Below are 24,539 nucleotides of genomic sequence, written 5' to 3' on the forward strand. Positions count from 1 at the left end.
TTCATGTCAAAAACAGCCTGTTTCAATTCACCTATTTTTTTTTTTTTACTTTGTCATTGCCATGATTTAGAAAGTGCCATTTCTTTATGATAATAAACACTAAAGCATGAATCACTGAATCATAGAAATTATAAGAGTATATGTTTCTAGAAAAGGGTTACTTTGAATAAGAAATGGAAAAAGAGGAGGGAGTATTTCCCTACTAGATATACTTTTAAGCAACCTATATCTCCATAAATGAACAGATCAGCATAATGTGAAGAATAGTAAAAGAGTAAAACAATAAGGTTTCATGAAAATTTTGTGTAAAATGAGCTACTGAATTAATAAAAATGAAGTTAAAATTAGTGCTCAGTTTGACAAAAAAAATGCTTTCATTTGGTTTAAAACAGCAAGAGAAATTTCTGTTTCAGCCAAGAAAGTGTTAGCTGCTTGATACAACCAACCAGATCCATTACTTTAGAGTGAAACTGCAGAGAAGTATTCTGAATATGTGTGTATACTTGGTCAAAGGCACAGGACCTTTTATATAGATTTTTAGAGGATATTATAAGTTTCAAAGGCATTACTACTACATAAGAATTTCTAATAATCCTCATATTATTCAAGATATTTACATGTATACACAGTACTTTAAACACAGATCCGTAGTGTCAGAATTTCACTAAGCCTGGATTTTACCCTAAAGAGAAAGGGCTTTGAGTCTGAATAAAAAATTTGATGTTTAAGAATATTTACCTCTTAATTTGCTCTGCAACCTCAAGTTTCTGGCAGATGAAAACATTTCTAGCTTGTCTCTCTGTCACATTTGCCTTAAGAGGCTGCTATATTTAAATGTAAATTTTCATATTCAAGATTAACCTAGTAAGCATATTATTTGAAATAATAGAACTCAAAACCAGGTGTACATATATGTATATGTCTGCATATTTATATTTTTTAACCCTGAAGATACTTTAGGAATTGAGCAGTAATTTTTATTAACACATTTTTAAAGATTTTTAATAAAAGGATTGATATTTTTATTTTTACTAATTAATAGAGTTCCTAAACAAGTAAAGTTAGTGTTGATTTCTTACAATACTATAATCGACATTATGCTATTCTGTTTAAGAATTGTTATTTTTGGTTATTGTAGGTTTGTGTGATGTTAGTATTAAAAATGTCAAAGACAAATTCATATGGCTATCAATCAGAGATCATTGATCTACGAATGATGATTTGAATTGCCACCCTCTTAAGAAATCTTGTATTTCTGGCAGTGACAAATCTAAAACTCAAAACATATTTATATACACAAAGGAAATTTTAGAAGAATACTCCAAGTTATGTTATGCCCAGACCGTTAGTTCCCCAAAGAAGACCACCAGAGTCCAGAGTCAAAGCCAAGCGGCAAGGATCTTTACTACAAGTTCGAACCCGGTCCCTCCATTCCACAGCATACAAGAGGGCCCTGAACAATGCGAGTGTTTGCTTTTTATAGCCTGAAAGTTACAGGGGAACAAAGGAATTCTTTTGGTTCCCGCTCTTTCAGTAAAACTTTGAACGGCTGTCTCCTTATCGGAGACTTTCCTGGTGGTGTTTGTACTGGGCTCAGGAAGTTTGAGAGATATATGGCGATATGTGGTGGGATGGGAGGATGGGATGTGTTTGTACTGGGCTTGTTTGTTTTGAGCCCGGGGCTGAGGAATGTGCCCGGCTCCTTTCAGTTACTGTAAAGAATGGAGTGTTATTCACTTACAATCACCTTTACTCCTTTCTGTCTGTCATATATATTTTTTCCTGCTAAAAAATTTTATGAGCACAGTCCATATTTCAAATACACTCTAACTATACTACTACCCTTCGTAGCAAAAATCCTAGAATAATTTTGTATTTTTTTTCTTTAAATCACTGCTTATTCTCAACTAGGTTTTCACCCACACCTCTCCTAAGAGACTTATCTTTGCAAGATTATCAATAATGTACATTTGCCAAAGTCAGTGGTGAATCCATTTTCTTCTTATTTATCCTCTTTAGATACAACTGAACATTCTCTCATTATAGAAACATGTTTGTTCTCTAGGCTCTTGTAATGTTTTATTCTTCTCCTATATCTCCTGCTATTTAAATGTTGAATTCAAATGAGCTTTCTTCAATTTTCTTTTGTTTTCAATGTATAGTTTTGTCTAAGTAATTTTATCTAGTGCCATAGTTTTAACATCAGTATTCAACCACCGACTAAATATTTCAAATGGGATCTCAAATAGTGATTTCCAACTTATATATGTGTTTGTGTGTGTGTGTGTGTGTGTGTGTGTGTGTGTGTGCATACATATATTATTCTGACCCAATCTGCTTCTTCCTAGGCTTCCCCATTTCAATAAATAGTACCTATTTGTTCAGGCCCAGAACCAAGAAATATCTTTGATTCCTCTCTTTCCTGATATTCAAGCCCATTCTATTTACACATTCTGTAGACTGTACCTGTAAGAAACGAAAAAATCTAAACATTTCTTTAAAATTTGACTACTATTACTGGAGTGGGAGGTTGAGGGGGAAGTAGGGATGGTTAATGGGTACAAAAACTAGTTAGAAAAATGAATAAGACCTTCTATTTGATAGTATCACAGCATGACTATAGTCAATAATAACTTAATTGTACATTTTAAAATAACTAAAAGTGTGTAATTGGATTGTTTGCAACTCAAAGGATAAATGCTTGAGGAGATGGACACCCCATTCTCCATGATGTGTTTATTTCACATTGCATGCCTGTATCAAAACCTCTCATGTACCCCATAAATATATATATAGCTACTATGTACCCACAAAAGTAATTAAAGAAATTCTATTGCTACTTTGTTAAAAACACCATCTTATCTTGTCTGGATTATGATGGGAAACAAACAAACAAAATTCCTAACTTGTCTCTCTGCCTTTATTCTAGTCAGAATTTGTTCAAAACAATAAGCAAAATAAGCGTTTTTAGGAGTATATAAAATTGCATCACACTCTTGCTTAAACTTTAGTGGCTTCCCATAGTACAAATAATATTAACCAAAACAACTTATCATGGCCTTTAAAACCCGCTGACTATCGCCCCTTCTTCACCTCCTTCCATTCTTGCCACCTACCACTATATTCAGCCTCACTGGGGTTTTTCTGCCCCTTGTATACTCCAAGTCTAATCTCATATCAAGTAATGTATTACTATGCCTTCTTGGAACAGCCTTATCCTAGATCTTTGCTTGGCTGCTTCCTTTTCATGATTCAAGTCTCAATTAAATATCTCCTTCTCAGATACACTTTCCATAGATACCATATTTAAATCAGTTAAATAGCCATCATTTTCCATGGCTACTGTATTTAATCAGTAGGTCATCAGCTACTATATTTAATCAGTAGCCATCACTTTTCATGGCTACTATATTTAAAATAGTGTCATGCTTTTACTTTATTAAATGATATTTTTCATTGAATTAATCATTGACTGAATTTTTTTTTATTTATTTGTTCATGTGTATATACGGCACGGTCTCTCTTTCTCTCTCTATTTCATTGACAGCTAAGTCCTCAGCATGTAAACTAAGGCATGAAAATCATTAGCAGTTCAAAAGATATTTATTGACTAATTTATGTGAAGCTCCCTTTTATTTTGTATTTACCCATACAACGGCCGTATTAGGTATCCAGAAATATATTTGGCAATATAATCCAATTAATTTTGCATGTGATAATAGTCACAAATTAGTCACTTGAGTTTCACATGTTACTCTTGTGACTAGGAAGCAATTTTGTCACTATTTTTTTAGGATTTAGAAATTGTTTTATCACTGAAATTTTTTGGTGTTATCCCTTGCATAAGGATTCTTTTCAAAGTATTATTGTAAGATTAGTTAGCTGCTCCAGCAGTTAAAAGGAAAAGAAGAAAACACAATAGAAAAGGAAAATTAAAACTCATCTTTCATAGATGAAAAAGCTAAGATTTCTAAACAGTATCTTAATTCTAGTCTTAGGTCAAATAATAAAATAAAGTACTACACTAAATTATAATACCGATCATTTTATTGACTACAATGTTGAACAGATCTCAATATGAACTTCCAGTGCCTCTTGTATAAGATCATTCATTTTCATTTATTTACTGGGCTCTGTGACCTTCATAAAGTATTAAATGTTACTAAATGCAATCAGTGAAATGACTTGTGGTTCTTTCCATGCAGTTATAAAAACAGGAACCGGAATTATCAGTGATTAGTTCCATGTCTATCTGTATCATTTTATTCATTATGTACTTTTTTCTTCTGTCATTATTATCAACTATTTCTTTTTACTACATGAAAATACTAAACTCAAGCTTATTACATTTAAACTGTAATTTTTTTTCTGAGATTGTTTTCATTAGTAATTATAATTGATCTTTAAAATACAAATTAATTTTTCTGAAAATAATAGGGGTAGAAATTTGAAAATCACTAAGAAAAAATGATAGTAGTTGAGAAGTAGTATTTCAATGACTGTGTAACTTTGGAAACAAAATACAACCTTATCAATTAGGAGCTATATTTGCAATGGCACAACTCATGAGGTGTGATGAACTGTTAATTAGATTCAAGTTGAGTAAATATCCACACAACTGAGTGCAAAACTCCATGATGATATGTAGCATTGGTTTTATAGTTGTGAGACGACTGGAGACAGGAATGGTCTGAGATAAGTAAGCTAATATGCCTTAAGATTGCCTCTTTATCGATTTTCACTCATCTCTAACAGCAGTTTTTCTAGTTTACATCTAAACAGGAATGTTTGTAATCTACATGTTTAAGCTAAAGACTTGCCTTAAAAATCTTTCTGTCTGTACTGACAGACAGTACACACAGATCTAACAGAACTGTCAATTTAATGTTAATGCTTTGTTTGACAGGTGGCTAGAATCCTTAAATTATACTTCATGCTGAGTAAGTGAAAGAGAGTAACGCATGAAAATCAGGCATGTGTCTTCTACTATTAAGTTATAAAAATGAAACACTCTATCTCCCAAAAAGTAAAAATATTTACAAAATAGTACATATTTTTTAAAGATTTTTTGCCATCACAATAAAATCTGTTATGACCATTTGCCTCTCTCTGTTCTGCTTTCTATTTAATTTCAAAGTTACATATGACATATTTTCTTCAATTTCATATTACTCCTGCCTATAATATCATCAATTTCATGTACTTGTTTACCTTCTTTAGTCTACGTTCAGCTTTGGATCAGCTAAACAAGATTCCAGTAAATGTCTTTCTGTGCTAACACAACACTACAGACTGTGGATACAAACAGGACTAAAAAAAATTTGCTGCCCTTCAGAGATTCACATTCTTTAAGGAACACCAGGCAAGCAACAATTAAGGAAGGCCAGGCAAGCAACAAATAAATAAAGTGCACTGTGATTCATATGATAATTTACTAATTTTCAAGATACAGAAATGAGAGAAAGGTAATTAATTGTGATGGGAAAGGGAAGGCACAGGAAGGTTTTACATAGGATTTGGAACCTTATTTGAATTTTGAAGACAGAATGGGTGTTTTCTTAGCAGAGGAAAGATGAAGGGAATTTCAATCCTAGAGATTTCCAAGTGAAAAGGCAATGAAGGTAAGAATAACAGGAGTGCTTAAGGCAAAACAATGACCTTGCATTCTCTTAAATGGAAAATGTGAATACAAGAGCAGCAGGAGAAAATACTGAAGAATTCATCAGACTTTGAAAGCTTTTTCCTGACATCCTTAGGCACTTGAAATATTTAAGAATGGTGTTATTATTTTCCCTACGAATTGCTTCTTTATCATTGTCTTGCTCTTGAGTTTAGGTATTTTATATACATACATATACTTAAAAGGAATCTATTTCCTTTTATTATCCTTCTACAGGTTATTAATTAAAAAACTACAGTTAAACACAGTTTAACTGCCTTTTGTCAAAGCATTGGTAATGTCATATTCATTCACCAAATTTCAAATTTTTTAAACACAAAATTTCTTTTTATTTATTAATAATACTAAAAAATTAACTGCAGGAAATAAGAATAAAAGTGGCTCTAAATAAACTTTCTACTACCTTCTTCTCCACTGTGACTGTCATCCTAAGGAACAAACAGAAGAAAGCCTTTTCCAATTCTAAGACTAGGCACTGAATCCTTGATGTGATAGTTTAATCAACATACCACTATATTATATTTCCATTCCTCCCTTTTATATTACATGTAAAGTATCTCACTAAAATAGTAAAGTCCTGAAAGGACACAGAAAATTTCTGGATATTTTCAATGTGTGTTGTTGATTCCTAATTATGGCGATTAGAAATATTGCCAAACTTTTTAGGTATTGACCTCCAATTTTCCACTCTCAATTCTCCACATTAAAAGAGCCTATTGTAGATAATTAGGTAATTGGCAATTAGGCACACAGTTATTGTACTCAGGTGATTATCTAAAAGAGAATTAGGCATACAATGGATATATTTTGGCACAAATATTGAGTTTGTATAAGCAAATGTCTTTACAGAATGCATGGATTGTTGTTAATCACAAATCTTAAGATCAAATTGAGTTTGCATCTGCTGGTGAATTAATAGATTTAGTCATGGGCCAATGTGTGCTAACATCATAGAAAGAAAGGCAACTAATCAGGCTTGTCACAATGGCTCATGCCTGTAATTTCATCACTTTGGGAGGTCAAGGCAGGAGGATCCCTTGAGCCCAGGAGTTCAAGACTAGCTTGGGTAGCGTAGTGAGATCTTGTCTATACAAAAAATTAAAAATTAGCCAGGAGTAGTGGCACATGCATGTCATCCCAACTACTGGGGAGGCTGAGGTGGAAGGATTGCTTGAGCCCAGGAGGTTGAGGCTGCAGTGAGCTGTGATCACACCTCTGCCCTCTAGCTTGAGTGACAGAGTGAGACCTTGTCTCAAAAAAAAGAAAGAAAAAGGAAGGAAGGAAGAAAGGAAGGGAAAGAGAGAGAAAGAGAAAGAAAGAAAAGAAAGAAAGGAAAAGAAAAGAAGAAAAGAAAAGAGAAAAGAAAAGGAAAAGAAAAGAAAAGAAAAGAAAGGAAGAAAGAAAGAAAGAAAAAAGAAAACGAACAACTAACAAGACACCAGTGCCTTTATATGACAATAAAATCTATGCGGTAATTTTTTTCCCTCCCCTCCCCTGCCTACCTCAAATCAAAATTTTTAAATCTGATCAAGCCTCTGGGTCCAGCTACCCATTTACAGGAACTAAAGGACAGAGGAACATAATAAACACCACCACAGAGATGTAATCAGACCATGGGAATCTACACCACAAACATAATATATATTCCTTTTTTTTTTTTTTTTTTGAGATGGGGTCTTGCTCTGTCAACCAGGCTATAATGCAATGGCAGAATCTTGGCTCCCTGCAAACTTGACCTCCTGTACTCAAGCAATCTTCCCACTTCAGCTTCCCGAGTAGCTGGGACTACAGGTGTGCACCACCACACCAAGCTAATTTTTTAATTTTTTGTAGAAACAGTGTCTCACTATGTTACCCAGGCTGGTGATCTATATTTTTTACAAAGTGCCATGAAAAAATATTAATGGAGAACCTGTGGATTGAAAGAGGCTTAAGAGACATATGCATTGCAACTACATTGTTTTGATATTTTGACCATTACTCAAAATACATTCACTGAAGTGTGTGTGTGTGCACACGTGTGTGTGTGTGTGTGTGTCTGTGTGTGGTGAGGAAGAGAAAGAGAAATTGGCTGGGCGTGGTGGCTCATGCCTGTAATCCCAGCACTTTGGGAGGCTGAGGCAGGCAGATCATGAGGTCAGGAGATCGAGACCATCCTGGCTAACATAGTGAAACCCCGTCTCTACTAAAAATACAAAAAAATTAGCCAATCATGGTGGTGGGTGCCTGTAGTCCCAGCTACTTGGGAGGCTGAGGCAGGAGAATGGCATGAACTCAGGAGGCAGAGCTTGCAGTAAGCCAAGATTGTGCCACTGCACTCCAGCCAGGGTGACAGAGTGAGACTCCATCTCAAAAAAAAAAAAAAAAAAAAAAAAAAAAGAGAGAAATTTTGGGGACAGTGGAAATTTGAGCACTGACTAGATAATTAATGAAAAGGAAATATTGTTAGTTTTTAGGTGTGATAATGGCATTGTGTTATAATTTTTTAAAGATTCCTTCCTTTTTTAACTTTTTGTCTTGAAATAATTATAGATGCATAGGAAGTTGCTAAAACAGTAGACAAAGTTTCCATGTATCCTTAAGTTTCACTCAATATAGCATTATAAATAACTGTAGTAAATTATTAAATCCAGGAAATTGAAATTGGTACAATCACCAGCCTTATTCAGATGTCATCAGTTTTATATGCATTTGTGTGTATGGGTGTGTATTTAGTTCATGTAATTTTAGCATATGTGTAGATTTGTATGACCACAACCACAATCCAGATAAAGAAGTGTTTCAACACCTCAAGGATCCCTGCTACTGCTCTTTTATTGTATTTGTAGTTATTTAATTATTTATTTAGAGTCAGGATCTCACTCTGTCTCTCAGGCTGGAGTGCAGTGGTGCTATTACGGCTCACTGCAGCCTCAACCTCTGGGCCCAAGAAATCCTTCCATCTCAATCTCCAAAAGTGCTGGGATTATAGGTGTGAGATACCATACTCAGCCCACCCTTTTATAATAACAGCCACCTCCCTTCTTCCCCTCTTTTTAATATTAGGCAATGAAAAACCTACCTTTATGATTTTGTAATTTAAAGTATCTACATATATATTAATTAATATCTTATGTAAGCCTTTTGGATTAAGGTATTCCCTCAGCATAATTCCCTAAAGATTCATTCAAGTTGTATATACAAACAGTTCATTTCTTTGTATTGCTGGGTAGTATTTCATGGTATGGATGCACCACAATTTATTTAATTATTTACCCATTGAATGAAATATGGGTTCTTTTGCAGTTTTTGATTTTTATGAATAAAGATGCTTTAAATATTCCCATGTAGGTTTTTGTGTAAATATAAATTTTAATTTATTTGTGAAAAATTGCCAAGAGTGTAGTTGTTGGGTCATATGGAAGTTCCACATTTAGCTTTAAAGGTTACTGCAAAAATGTTTTCAAACAAACTGTAACATTATACATTCCTACCAGCAATGTATAAATGATCCAGTTTCTCTGCACCCTCACACACATTTGAGATGGTCATTGTATTTTATTTTTGGCATCCTAATAGGCACATAGTGATAGCTCAATGTGGTTTTAATTTCCATTTCCCCGATGGCTAATGGTTTTGAACATCTTTACACATAATTAATGTGACATATGTATATTCTCTTGGGTGAAATGTATTTATGTCTTTTGCTCATTTGCTAATTGTTTTGTTTTTATTATTAACTTTTTTTATTGTTATACTGTAAATTCTGGGATACATGTACAGAATGTGCAGGTTTGTTACATAGATATACACGTGCCATGGTGGTTTGCTGCACCCATCAACTCATCATCTACATTAGATATTTCTCCTAATGCTATCCCTCCCCTAGTCCCCCACCCCTAGACAGGCCCTGGTGTGTGATGTTCCCCTCCCTGTGTCCATGTGTTCTCAATGCTTAACTCCCAATTATGAGTGAGAATATTCAGTGTTTGGTTTTCTGTTCCTATGTTAGTTTGCTGAGACTGATGGTTTCCAGCTCCGTCCACGTCCCTGCAAAGGACATAAACTCATCCTTTGTTATGGCTGCATAGTATTCCATGTTGTATATGTGCCACATTTTCTTTATCCAGTATATCATTGATGGGCATTTGGGTTGGTTCTAAGTCTTTGCTATTGTGAACAGTGCTGCAATAAACATGTGTGTGCATGTGTCTTTATAGTAGAATGATTTATGATCCTTTGGGTATATACCCAGTAATGGGATGGCTGGGTCAAATGGTATTTCTGGTTCTAGATCCTTGAGGAATCACCACGCTGTCTTCCACAATGGTTGAACTAATTTAGACTCCCACCAACAGTATAAAAGAGTTCCTATTTGTCCACATCCTCTCCAGCATCTGTTGTTTCCTGACTTTATAATGATTACCATTCTAACTGGTGTGAGATGGTATCTCATTGTGGTTTTGATTTGCATTTCTCTAATGACCAGTAATGATGAGCTTTTTTTCATATGTTTGTTGGCTGCATAAATGTCTTCTTTTGAGAAGTATCTGTTCATATCCTTTGCCCACTTTTTGATGGGGTTGTTTGTTTTTCTCTTGTAAATTTGTTTAAGTTCTTTGTAGATTCTAGATATTAGCCCTTTGTCAGATGAATAGATTGCAAACCTTTTCTCCCATTCTGTAGGTTGCCTATTCATTCTGATGATAGTTTCTTTTGCTGTACAGAAGCTCTTTAGTTTAATTAGATCCCATTTGTCAATTTTGGCTTTTGTTGCCATTGCTTTTGGTGTTTTAGTGGTAAAGTCTATGCCCATGCCTATGTCCTGTATGGTATAGCACAGGTTTTCTTCTAGGGTTTTTATGGTTTTTGGTCTGACATTTAAGTCTTTATTCCACCTTGAGTTAATTTTTGTATAAGGTGTAAGCAAGGAGTCCAGTTTCAGTTTTCTGCATATGGCTAGCCAGTTTTCCCAACACTATTAAATAGGGAATCCTTTCTCCATTGCTTGTTTTTGTCTGGTTTGTCAAAGATCAGATTGTTGTATATGTGTGGGGTTATTTCTGAGGCCTCTGTTCTATTCCATTGGTCTATATATCTGTTTTGGTACCAGTAGCATGCTGTTTTGGTTACTATAGCTTTGTAGTATAGTTTGAAGTCAGGTAGCATGATGCCTCCAACTTTGTTCATTTTGCTTAGGATTGTCTTGGCTATACAGGCTCTTTTCTGGTTCCATATGAAATTTAAAGTAGTTTTTTTCTAATTCTGTGAAGAAAGTCAATGGTAGCTTGATGAGGATAGCATTGAATCTATAAATTACCTTGGGCACTATGGGCATTTTCACAATATTTATTCTCCCTATCCGTGAGCATGGAATGTTTTTCCATTTGTTTGTGTCCTCTCTCATTTCATTGAGCAGTGGTTTTTAGTTCTCCTTCAAGAGGTCCTTCACATCCCTTGTAAGTTGTATTCCTAGGTATTTTATTCTCTTTGTAGCAATTGTGAGTGGAAGTTCATTCACGATTTGGCTCTCTGTTTGTCTATGATTGGTGTATAGGAATGTTTGTGATTTTTGCACATTGATTTTGTATCCTGAGACTTTGCTGAAGTTGCTTATCAGCTTAAGGAGAATTTGGGCTGAGACAATGGGGTTTTCTAAATACACAATCATGTCATCTGCAAACAGAGACAATTTGACTTCCTCTCTTCCCATGTGAATACCCTTTATTTCTTTCTCTTGCCTGATTGCTCTGGCCAGAACTTCCAATACTCTGTTGAATAGGAGTGGTGAGAGAGGGCATCCTTGTCTTGTGCCAGTTTTCAAAGGGAATGCTTTTAGCTTTTGCCCATTCAGTATGATATTGGCTTTGGTTTCGTCATAAATAGCTCTTATTATTTTGAGATACATTCCATCAATACCTAGTTTATTGAGAGTTTTTAGCATGAATGAGTGTTGAATTTTATCAAAGGCCTTTTCTGCATCTATTGAGATAATCGTGTGGTTTTTGTCATTGCTTCTGTTTATGTGATGGATTATATTTGTTGATTGGCATATGTTGAAACAGCCTTGCATCCCAGGGATGAAGCCAACTTGGTTGTGGTGGATAAGCTTTTTGATGTGCTGCTGGATTCAGTTTGCCAGTATTTTATTGAGGATTTTCACATGGATATTCATTAGGGATATTGGCCTGAAATTTTTGTGTGTGTGTCTCTGCCAGGTTTTGGTATCAGGATGATGCTGGCCTCATAAAATGAGTTAGGGAGGATTCCCTCTTTTTCTATTGTTTTGAATAGTTTCAGAAGCAATGGTGCCAGCTCCCTTTTGTAGCTTTGGTAGAATTCGGCTGTGAATCCATCCAGTCCTGGGCTTTTCTTGGCTGGTAGGCTATTAATTACTGCCTCATTTTCAGAACTTGTTATTGGTCTATTGAGGGATTCAACTTCTTCCTGGCTTAGTCTTGGGAGGGTGTATGTGTCCAGGAATTTATCCATTTCTTTGAGATTTTCTTATTTATTTGCAAGGAGGTTTTTATAGTATTCTCTGATGGTAGTTTGTATTCATGTGGAATCAGTGGTGATATCCCCTTTATCATATTTCAATTATCATTTTTGTCTATTTGATTCTTCTCTCTTTTCTTATTAGTCTGGTTAGCAGTCTATCTATTTTGTTAATCTTTTCAAAAAACCAGCTCCTGGATTCATTGATTTTTTCGAAGGGTTTTTCATACCTCTATCTCCTTCAGCATACCCCAGTGGCACCTGGAATGCCAGCAATACAGAACCATTCGCTACCCTGGAAAGAGGGCTGAAGCCAAGGACCCCAGTGGTCTAGCTCAGCGGATCCCACTCCCATGGAGCCCAGCAAGCTAAGATTCACTGGCTTGAAATTCTTGCTGCCAGCACAGCAGTCTGAAGTAGACCTGGGACACTTGAGCTTGGTGGGTGGAGGGGCATTCATCATTACTGAGGCTTGAGTAGTCAGTTTTCCCTTCACAGTGTAAACAAAGCTGCCAGGAAGTTTGAATTGGGCAGAGCCCACCACAGCTCGCAAAGCCTCTGTAGCCAGACTGCCTCTCTAGATTCCTCCTCTCCGGGCAGGGCATCTCTGAAAGAAAGGCAGGATCCCAGTCAGGGGCTTATAGATAAAACTTCCATCTCCATGGGAGAGAGCACCTGGGGGAGGCACGGCTGTGGGTGCAGCTTCAGCAGACTTAAATCTTCCTGCCTGCTGGCTCTTTAGAGAGCAGCAGGTCTCCCAGCACCGTGCTCGATCTCTGCTAAGGGATAGACTGCCTCCTCAAGTGGGTCCCTGACCCCCATGCCTCCTAACTGGGAGACACCTCCCAGCAGGGTTCTACGGACATCTCATACAGGAGAGTTCCAGCTAGCATCTGGTGGGTACCTCTCTGGGATGAAGCTTCCAGAGGAAGGAACAGGAAGCAATCTTTGCTGTTCTGCAGCCTCCCCTGGCGATACCCAGGCAAATAGCATCTGGAGTGGACCTCCAAAAAACTCCAGCAGACCTGCAGCAGAGAGGCCTGACTGTTAGAAGGAAAACTAACAAACAGAAAGGAATAGCATCAACATCAACAAAAGAGACGTCCACACAGAAACCCCATCCGAAGGTCACCAACATCAAAGACCAAAGTTAGATATATCCAGGAAGATGAGGAAAAACCAGTGCAAAGAGGCTGAAAATTCTCCAGACCAGAACACCTCTTCTCTTCCAAAGGATCACAGCTCCTTGTTAGCAAGGGAACAAAACTGGACGGAGAATGAGTTTGATGAATTGACAGAAGTAGGCTTCAGAAGGTGGGTAATAACAAACTCCTCTGAGCTAAAGAGCATGTTCTAACCCAATGCAAGGAAGCTAAGAACCTTGAAAAAAGGTTAGAGGAATTGCTAACTAGAATAACCAGTTTAGAGAAGAACATAAATGACCTGATGGAGCTGAAAAAAACAGCATGAGAACTTTGTGAAGCATACACAAATATCAATAGCTGAATCAATCAAGCAGAAGAAAGGATATCACAGATTGAAGATCAACTTAATGAAATAAAGCATGAAGACAAGATTAGAGAAAAAAAGAATGAAAGGGAACAAACAAAGCCTCCAAGAAATATGGGACTATGTAAAAAGACCAAACCTACATTTGATTGGTGTACCAGAAAGTGATGGGGAGAATGGAACCAAGTTGAAAACACTCTTCAGGATATTATCCAGGAGAACTTCCCCAACCTAGCAAGACAAGCCAACATTCAAATTCAGGAAATACAGAGAACACCACAAAGATACTCCTCGAGAAGAACAACCTCAAGACACATAAGAGTCAGATTCACCGAGGTTGAAATGAAGGAAAAAAATGTTAGGGGCAGCCAGAGGGAAAGGCCAGATTACTCACAAAGGGAAGCCCATCAGATTAACAGTGGAGCTCTCTACAGAAACCCTACAAGCCAGAAGAGAGTGGGGGCCAATATTCAACATTCTTAAAGAAAAGAATTTTCAACCCAGAATTTCATGTCCAGCCAAAGTAAGTTTCATAAGCGATAGAGAAATCAAATCCTTTATAGACAAGCAAATGCTGAGAGATTTTTGTCACCACCAGGCCTACTTTACAGGAGCTCCTGAAGGAAGCACTAAATATGGAAAGGAAAAACCAATACCAGCCACTGCAAAAACATACCAAATTGTAAAGACCATTGGCACTATGAAGAAACTGCATCAACTAACGGACAAAATAACCAGCTAGCATCATAATGACAGGATCAAATTCATACTTAACAATATTATCCTTAAATGTAAACAGGATAAATGCCCCAATTAAAAGACACAGACTGGCAAACTGGAGAAAGAGTCAAGACCCATCAGTGTGCTGTGTTCAGGAGACCCATCTCACGTGCAAAGACACACATAGGCTCAAAATAAAGGGATGGAGGAATATTTACCAAGCAAATGGAAAGAAAAAAAAATACAGGGTTTGCAATCCTAGTCTCTGATAAAACAGACTTTAAAACAACAAAGATCAAAAAAAGACAAAGAAAGCCCTTACATAATGGTAAAGGGATCAATGCAACAAAAAGGGCTAACTATCCTAAATATATATGATATGTATGCACCCAATGCAGGAACACCCAGATTCATAAAGCAAGTTTTTAGAGACCTACAAAGAGACTTAGACTCCCACACAATAATAGTGGGAGACTTTAACACCCCACTGTCAATATTAGACAGATCAACAAGACAGAAAATTAACAAGGATATTCAGGACTTGAACTCAGCTCTGGACCAAGTGGACCTAATAGTCATCTACATACCACTCCACCCCAAATAAACAGAATATACATTCTTCTCAGCACCACATTGCACTTATTCTAAAATTGACCACATAATTGGAAGTAAAACACTCCTCAGCAAATGCAAAATAATGGAAATCATGACAAACAGTCTCTCAGACCATAGTGTAGTCAAATTAGAACTCAGGATTAAGAAACTCACTCAAGGCCAAGTGTGGTGGCTCATGCCTCTAACCCCAGCACTTTGGGAGGCCGAGGTGGTCAGATCACAAGGTCAGGAGATTGAAACAATCCTGGCTAACACAGTGAAACCCCATCTCTACTAAAAATACAAAAAATTAGCTGGGCATGGTGGCAGGCGCCTGTAGTCCCAGCTACTCGGGAGGCTGAGGCAGGAAAATGGCGTGAACCCAGGAGGTGGAGCTTGCAGTGAGCCGAGATCATACCACTGCACTCCAGCCTGGAAGACAGTGAGACTCCGTCTCAAAACTGCACAACTACATGGAAACTGAGCAACCTGTTCCTGAATGACTACTGGGTAAATAACGAAATAAAGGCAGAAATAAATAAGTTATTTGAAACCGATGAGAACAAAGAGACAATGTACCAGAATCTCTGGGACACAGCTAAAACAGTGTTTAGAGGGAAATTTACACACTAAATGCCCACCGGAGAAAGCAAGAAAGATCTAAAATTGCCACCCTAACATTACTATTATTAAGTTTTGAGAGTTCTCCATGTATTTTAGATACAAGTTCTTTGTCAGATATATGTTGTACAAATATTTTCTTCCAGTCTATCAGCTTTTTTAATTCTGTTGTTCAATTGTCAGGATCTTTTTCAGAAGTTCAATTTATTTCATTTTTCTTTTTGCTTTATTAATTTGTTTTAATAGAATTCAGAACACACTACCCCAAAATATGGCACCTTTGGCATTTGAGAAAACAGCAGAAGCAAGAAGACTGCTCTTACCTTCTCTTAACCCTTTTCCTCTGAATTAGGTCATAAAACCTAGGAAAGTAACTCTGACCTTCTGCCACCCCTCTTCCCTGAAGCAGATCATAAGAACCTCATTAGAAAACCGTCCTCCCTATATGTGGAGGAAAGGAACATCTTTATCTCTAAAGATCCTGAGAAGAATAACAAAGAAGCCTTGTTAAATACCCCCACCCAAGTTTGTTACTAGTAGATCACATCCTTTTTTACTCCAATCGTATTTTTCTAGAACTGTCCACTCTTCATGAAACCTAAGCAGAAAAATACAAAAATTTACCTGTTTCACTGAATCATCATTATGTTTTCTCTGATTAACCTGTCTTTTGCTATAGAGGCCTCAGCCATGAACCAATCAATAGGCAAAATAAAGATATCTTTCCTTCCCTATCAGTGTTATGGCTAAGAACTCTGAGTAACCATGAGTTTCAAAGCTTTCTACTTGTGATTTTTTGAAAAAAATTATAGCTTTACATTTAGGTTTATGATTCATTTTGAGATAATCTTTGTACAGTATGTGAGGCTCAAGTCAATGATCATTTATTTTCTTTGCATATGAATGTCTTTCAACATTATTGTTGAAAAGACCATCTTTGCTCCACTGAAAAACTTTTTGTGCCTTTCTCAGATATCAGTTGACACAGTTGGTGAGTCTGTTATTAGATTCACTATTTTATTGCCTTTATCTAAGTGTCTATGACTCCACTGATATCACATTGTCTGGATTATTGTCACTATGTATGTATCTTAATAATAGGTAGAGTGATTGCTTCCACTTTCTTCTACATTTAAAAATAATTATTCCATTTATTTTGTTGCTTGATTTTTTCACTTAAATTTTAAAATCAGCTTGTCTATAATTGTCTATTTATATACAAAACATCTTGCCTGACTTTTATTCACAATTGTGTTAAATCTATTGATTTATTTGTGGAGAATTAACACCTTTACTATGTTAAGTCATCCAATCTATGAACGTGGTATGTCTTTCCATTTGTTTAGCATTTCCTTTATTTATTGTATTAGCATTTTTCAATGTTCATTATGCAGATACTGTAGACATTTTATTAGATTTATACCTAAGGATTTAATTTCAGGGGAATAATTACAACTGTCACATTTTTCACTCCACTTTCCATGTTTTCAATTGATAGTATTTAAAAATATGACTGATTTTGTCTTGTGTCCTGCAATATTTTTGGACACACTTATTAATGTTAGTAGGGCACATGTTTAAAGAACTCTTTAGAATATTCTAAATAAATAGCCATATAATCTTTAAATAGGAATACTTTTATTTCTTCCTATATAATCTTCATGATTTTTCTTTTCTTTTCTTGCCTTATTGTGCAGGCTAAACCTTCAGTACTATGTTTCATATGAGTGGCAATAGCAGACATCCTTGCTTGTTTTTAGTGTAAGAAAAGATAGTTTTTCACCATTAAATATGCTGCTAACTGCAGGTTTTTTTTAGCCTGTTGATATCATTAATTATACTGATTGATTACTGAATTTTAAACTGACCTTGCAATTCTCAATCTCCACTTTATTGTGATGTATATTTTCTTTTTCTATAACGCTGGATCCTACATGCTCATCTTATGTTGAAGATTTTTTTTGTCAAAGTTTATGAGAGATATAGGTATGTAGTTTGTCTCTTTAAAAATATGTCTGATTTTTCTGTCAGGGCATACTGGCCTCATAAAATGAGTTAGAAATGTTTCCTTATTTTTTAATGTCCTGGAACAGATCAGGCAGAATTCATGTTAGTACTTATTTAAATTTTAGTAGAATTTTCCAGTAAATTCTTCTAGGATTCAGAATATATGCATGTTAGATCATTTGCTACTGTCATATAGATCCCCGAGGCTCTATTTTTCCCCCAGTCTATTTCCTCTCTGTTGTTTAGATAAGGTAAATTATATTGATTATGTCAATTATATTGTCTGAAAATTCACTGATTTTTTTTGGGACAGAATATTATTTTTTCTCAGCCTGTTGAGTAAGACTCTGTCTTACTTTGTTGCCCAAGCTGGAGTGCAGTGGTACAATCACCACTTACAGTAGCCTCGACTTCCCAGGTTCAAGTAATTCTATCTCAGCCTTCTAGGTAGCTGGGACTATAGGTGCATGCCACAATGCCTGGCTAATTTTTTGCATTGTTTGTGGAGATAGGGTTTTGCCATCTTGCCCAGGCTGGTCTCAAACCCTGGGCTCAAATAATCCACCTGCCTTGGCCTCCCAAAGTATTGGGATTACAGGTGTGAGCCAACATACCCCGTCCAAATTTACTGATTCTATCTTCTGTTATCTCCACTCTACTCTTGAGCCAATCCAGTAAGTTGTTGCTTTTGATATTATTGCATTTTTTCTTCTATATTTTCCACTTGATTGTTTTTATAATTATAACTTCATTTCTTTTTTGAATTGTTAAAATATTTTCATTTGCTTTAAGTGAATTTGATATTGCTTGTTGAAGCATGTTTTGATGGTTGCATTAAAATCCTTTTCAGATAATTTCACCATCTGAGTCATAACAAGGTTGATATATGTTTTAGTCAGGGTTTTCCAGAGAGACACACCCCACTGAACATATATACAGTTGTCCATCACTATCTGCAGGGCATTGGTTCTAAAATCCAAAGATACCCACGTCCCTTATATTAAATAGCATAGAACAGTAAGCCCTCTGTGTCTGTAGGTGTAGAACCTAAGGATATGTAGGTCCTATTGTAAAGAGATGTACATGAGAAGGAATTTATTAGAGGAATTGGCTCACTTGTTTATGAAGGCTGAGAATTCCCACAATAAGCCATCTGCAAGCTGGAGAACCAAATAATCTTTAGTGTGGTTCAGTTCAAGTCCAAAGACCTTAGAACCAAGGAAGCTGATGTTGCAGCTCTCTGAGGCTGATAGTTTGGGAGGTGGCTGGTACAAATCCCAGAGTCCAAAAGCTGGAGAACCTGAAGTTCTGATGTCCAAGAGCATGAGAAGAAAAACACCCAAGCTCAGGAAGAAAGTTCCAATTTACCTCTTTGTTACTTCTGGGACTCAGCTGATTGGATGATGCCCACCCACATTGTGGGCAATTCTTCCCACTCAGTCCACCCAATCAATGTCCAATCTCCAGCAGAAATGCTCTCATGAACCCAACTGGGACAGCACAACCACTCTAACTAAATGCCAAACCACCTGGATTCTCTTTCAACAGAAATGGGATGGGCTCAATGCCTACTGAAGCATTGAGAATAAGTGATGTTTTGTTAGCTAGTGAATATCCCTTAATCCAGCCAAGTTGACACCCAAAATAAATCATCACAAGTTCATCCCTTGTCAACTTGGCACCATATGCCTCTCCTTAAACCATACTTAATCTTGAAATAAATGCAATAGCAAGGTGGTAGTTTCACCTAGCATGATGAAACTATATTGAATACAACAAAAATGCATTAATATATTCCCCAGAAGAGGAGATAAAGTCCTTGAGTGATGATTATTCTTCTCCAGATATTCCGTAACTTAAATACCATGACATAAAATTAGAAATATTTAAATATTGATAGAACTCAACATATATCTATCAAGGATATTTTCTTAATATATGTATATATACAAACATACATATTCCTAACAAAATAGGAAGAAAATACTCACAGCCCTTGTTTCTATAAGTGGTCATATGGTCGTTGCTGGTATTTATAACTACCTTCTAATATCCATTATGTATTCTGTTTGTTTTCAGCAAACACCTTAGCTCTTTACCTTCCGGTGAACTGATCCAAACCTTTACCTATTTTCTTCCTTTTTTCCTCCCTCCTTCCCTCCCTCCCTCTTTCTTTCTTTCTTTCTTTCTTTCTTCTTTCCTTCCTTCCTTCCTTCTTTCCTTCATTTCTTCTTTCTTTCTCTTTACCTTCTGGGAAACTGACCCAAACCTTTACTTTCTCTCTATTTTTCTCTATTTTTCTTTCTCTATTTTTTTCTCTCCTTCCTTCCTTCCTTCCTTCCTTCCTTCTTTCTCTTTACCTTCTGGCGAACTAACCCAAACCTTTACTTTCTTTCTCTTTTTCTCTTTTTTTCTTTATTTTTCTTTCTCTGTTTTTTCTCTCCTTCCTTCCTTCCTTCCTTCCCTCCTTCTTTCTCTTTACCTTCTGGTGAACTGACTCGAACCTTTACTTACTTTCTTTCTATTTTTCTCTATTTTTTCTCTTTCTTCCTTTCCTTTCCTTTCTTTTCCTTTCCTTTCCTTTCCTCTCTTTCTCTTTCTCTCTTTCTCTTCCTTCCCTTCCCTTCCCTTCCCTTGCTCTCTTTCTCTTTCTTTCTTTCTTTCTTTCTTTTTCTTTCTTTCTACAGGGTCTCACTCTGTCACTCAAGCTAGAATGCAGTGGTGAGATCATAGCTCACTGCAGCATTAAACTTTGGGCTCAAGCGGTCCTACTGCCTCAGTCTCTTGAGTAGCTGGGACTACAGACACGCAGAACCATGCCTGGTTAATTTTTTTTTTTCATTTTTATTTTTGTAGAAACGGGGTATTTCTAGGTTACCCAGGCTAGTCTGAAATTCCTGACCTCAAACGATCTTTGTGCCTTGGCTTTCCAATGTGCTGGGATTACAGACATGAGCCACCAAGCTCAGCTCAAACCTTTATTTCTGAAGGGTCTGAGCCATTCGTAGTCCTGCTTGAATTGGGTTGTTGTAATTTCCCATTGACCTTAATCACAGGACATACTAATACTAAGAGGTGCCCTAAGAGATCTACTGTTTTCCAAACATACTCTCCCTTACTTCTCTTCTGGAGTAGTAGTCCAATCTTATTCTTGGTAGTTTGAATTAATCACTACAGCCAACACCATTACTCCCCTGTAGGCCTGTTGATTTAGATGCATGAGGAGCCCAAAGTGGCCAGGTGGCAGTTTTAACTTCCAGTTTGGTAGAATTACTGTTGTCTCCCATGGTGGAGGCATTCCTTCCTCTGAAACAAAGACCTCTGTGCTAGCAGAGGAGCATAAAGTCACAGAAATAATACACAATTTTTTTTTCTAGTGGGTTACTAGGGTGAATGATTGTGGTGCCATTCTAGTTCCACTCCTTGATTGCTGGACCTGTGAATTCTGGCAATTGGGGGAAATAGTACCATATAGTGAACTTTCATTCAGAACATGTAAAGCCTTCTAGAAGACCTTGCCCAGACCTGCAAAATATTGCCACCGAAAATCAACTACCATTGTATTTGTTGATTCGTTTCTCATTCAAGTTATGAATGCTCTGGTTCTAAGTAAAATAAATATTTTTTAATTGTAGTATGGACATTTGAGATCTTATATTAGGGGATTCTGGATCTTATTTAAATGTCCTATTTTGGCAGGCAATTATCCTGTTCAAGTTTAGACCAAAGGTCTTCGCTCACTTTTGTAAGCTGTTATTCCAAAGGCACTTTCTTTTTCAGAGCCCTTGAGGTAATATTTAAATCTGCTTCATAAACGTGCTACTCAAAGTCCATGGAAATTATGGATGGAATCTTACATTGTAGTTTGGTTTTCAACCTTTTGGCGTGTTAAATCTAGTCAGTTTCACTTTTTTTTTTTTTTTAAATGTTTGTCCAGAACTTCCGATGCTGGTTATTTGATAATAATGTCTGGTATTCGCTTCAAAATAAAAGGGTGGCCATTATATGAGAAATAAAATTGACCAGGAACTGATAATTGTTGAGGATGAAGAATAAATATGTTGATGTCTATAAGAGTATCCCAATTTTGTTTATGTTTGACATTTCCATATGAAAATGTTAAAAAGGTAATTATATTGAAATTGTCTTAATAGTTAAATAGTCTATTTGTTTAAATTACAGAATAATACAGGGTTACATATTAAGAATGTTTAATTATTGATTCTCCTAAAATTAGTTTTCTAGAATTAAAATTTCCTTTGGATAACAAAAATAACAATTAACTTCTATCATCTTACAAAATACAATTGTTTAACATCTTCATAGATATTTCTTAACATTTACGTAGAAACTTGAACTAGAAAATATATGAATTTGAATAAACAACTTATAATAAAGAATTTGAGCATATAATACTATCTTATATACAGTAGATTATCATTTATTTCAAATATTTGCTAGGATTACTGTTCCAAATATCATCCACATATAGATAAAATGTACTTTTCACCAGTAATAAATAAGGCACATCTATTTGTTCTGTCACATTAAGGAATTAATATGTTCTCATTAATAATGTAATAACAAAATTCGTGATATTTGCATATGGTAGACTGTTAGCAAAAATTTCCCATACATTCCTCTATCCATGTCTTTTGAAATTTGACTTTGCAGTTTTCCCCGTCAAGGGATATAGTCTGTCTCCCCGAGCCTTGCATATCAACTGGCCTTGTGACTTATTTGCAGAACAGAATGCAATAGAAGGAACTTGGGTAAATTCTAAACCTAGGACTAAACAGTCGTTCCCTGTTTCCTCTATCTTGAAACTCTGCCACCCTGAGGACAAGCCCAGGCTAGCCTGCTGGAGGGTGATTGATTATATAAAGGAAACTCAGTATAGCAGAGCCGACATCCTGAAGACTTCTGTGGGAGCAGATGCCTAACTGAAACACAGCTGACAAGAGAGTCATGAAAAAGCCAAAAGGATCACCTGCTAAGTCCATTTTAAAATCATGATCTACAGAAAGGTGAGTTAAATAAATTGTTAATTTTGGCTATTGAGTGTAGAAGTAGTTGTTGTGCAATGATGTTTAACTGATGAAATATCCAAAAATTATAAAGGCTTAAGAATTTCTCTAAAATTTACTTCTTATATTTGATTACTCAAAGCCATGAATGTTAATAAAACCTTTAATACTAATACAAGTAATTGTTTATATTTTTCAAACTTAACCATATTTTGGTGAGCTTCTACAAAATAAAATATATATAAAATTACTACCAAAATGAAAGAAAAAGAAAGAGGTACGAAAAGAGAAAAAAATTATTAATTTCTTTTGACTACTCAAGTAAATTACCATACACTTAGCAGCTTAAAACCACACAGTCTCACCAGCCTAACATCAAGATACTAGCAAGGCTGTGTACCTTGCCAGCTGCCAGCCAGGGGTTGTTCTCAACTTATACAGGCCACCCACATTCCTTGAATAATGGACCCCTTCATCTTCAAAGTCTGCAGTGGTGTATAGAATTCTTCTTATGCTTCATCTCTCCTGACTTCCTGTATTAACTCTCACTCCTCAACCAGAAGGGTTTTCCATTTTTAAGGACCCTTGTGATTACATTAGCCCACTGAAATATTCTAATATCCCATCTCAAACTTCTTAACTTAATCACTTTGCGAGATCATGTTTTGCTATGTAAGGTAACATATTCACACATTTCAGGACTACAAGAATGTGTAGTACACATTCAAGAACATCTTGAGGGCAGGCATTATTTTGCTTACCACAGAACCTAAATTAATATTTATTAAGCATCAACTTTGTACAGGGCATTGTGCCACATGTGTTCATCCATTATCTCTTATACATTTTACAACAAACTTGCGAAGTACGTATTATTATCTGTACTTTTAAAGAGGATGAAAATTAGATCTATTAAAGTAAGCAACTTGTCTAAGTTCACAAAGTTACTATCAAGTCATGGTTTGGATTAGTTAAGTTTCTGTGAATTTGAAGCTATACAGCACTCTTTCAAAAAAGCAAAAGGAACAAATATTGATTATTAGATAAAATGAACAAAAGGTAGAGAAAACGAGAGTCAAAAATAAAGGAGAGAGTAAATAGAGAAGAAAACAAAGTGGGTAAATCTGTTTGGGTATTTATATAGTCCGAAAGCAGGATAGTTCTGATAGGTGAGAGGTGGAAAAGCCTGATTAGTGTAGATGAATCCCCTTGAGAGCAATATTCATGCACAATAATTTCTTCACTGCAGTGATTTTTGTTTATTTTATTGCAAATATATTTTTTCTTACTATTTTTATTCTTCAATGCAAGCCTCTAATTTTGAAAGAAGTGCTTTTCTTCAGCAACAAAGGTAGTAGAGGAGTGATTTCCTTACTTTTTCACAAATTTTATAAGGTTACACTGTCGTGAAGCACAAGTTAATAAATCCTAAGGACACACTGTTGCATTTCTTTTAAAATATTGGAAAATTATTAAATTTTTTAAGGCACGTTTTGTTTGAATGTCTTGTGTTGGTTAGATAACTGTACATCACTAAAGTAGAACAGTACTTTTAAGAAGCAATTTCTGTTTAGGAGTAGAAGTTGAAAGTGGTATATTAATCTGATGAGCTTAAGCAGCAAAATAGACCTCATACATAAGAATATGAGCTGATTTACTGTAAGGGACATGACTAATCCAGGGTCCATCTGTAGGGCTTCCACTGGTGCTGAATACACTAGTCAGGCCTTCATTGCTGCTTTCCCCAATGCTTGGACCCTTGAGGGCTTGCCAGGCATCTGACATTGTGATTGGAAAATAATCTTCATTTGATTCAATTTTCCTTCCCTTTTGGTCAACTGTGCTAACACCACAGCAGCCTCCATAAGAGAAACAAATTAGCCAGTCACATTGACATATGCCAG

The 24,539-nt window shown here is 36.0% G+C and overlaps 1 long non-coding RNA gene across 2 annotated transcripts in view; it reads left to right on the top strand.

Moving 5' to 3' along the window:
• The first annotated feature begins 22,482 nt into the window (after positions 1-22,482).
• Positions 22,483-24,539, top strand: part of LOC134809277 (uncharacterized) — a 34,011-nt gene continuing 31,954 nt past the window's right edge. The window contains exon 1 of one of the 2 annotated variants that reach the window (XR_010154623.1): positions 22,483-22,635. This is a non-coding gene — a long non-coding RNA (uncharacterized LOC134809277). The remainder of the gene's footprint in view (positions 22,636-24,539) is intronic. The other variant, XR_010154622.1, reaches the window with a different exon arrangement.

This window comes from Pan troglodytes, chromosome X, assembly GCF_028858775.2.
Source record: "Pan troglodytes isolate AG18354 chromosome X, NHGRI_mPanTro3-v2.0_pri, whole genome shotgun sequence".
NCBI lineage: Eukaryota > Metazoa > Chordata > Mammalia > Primates > Hominidae > Pan > Pan troglodytes.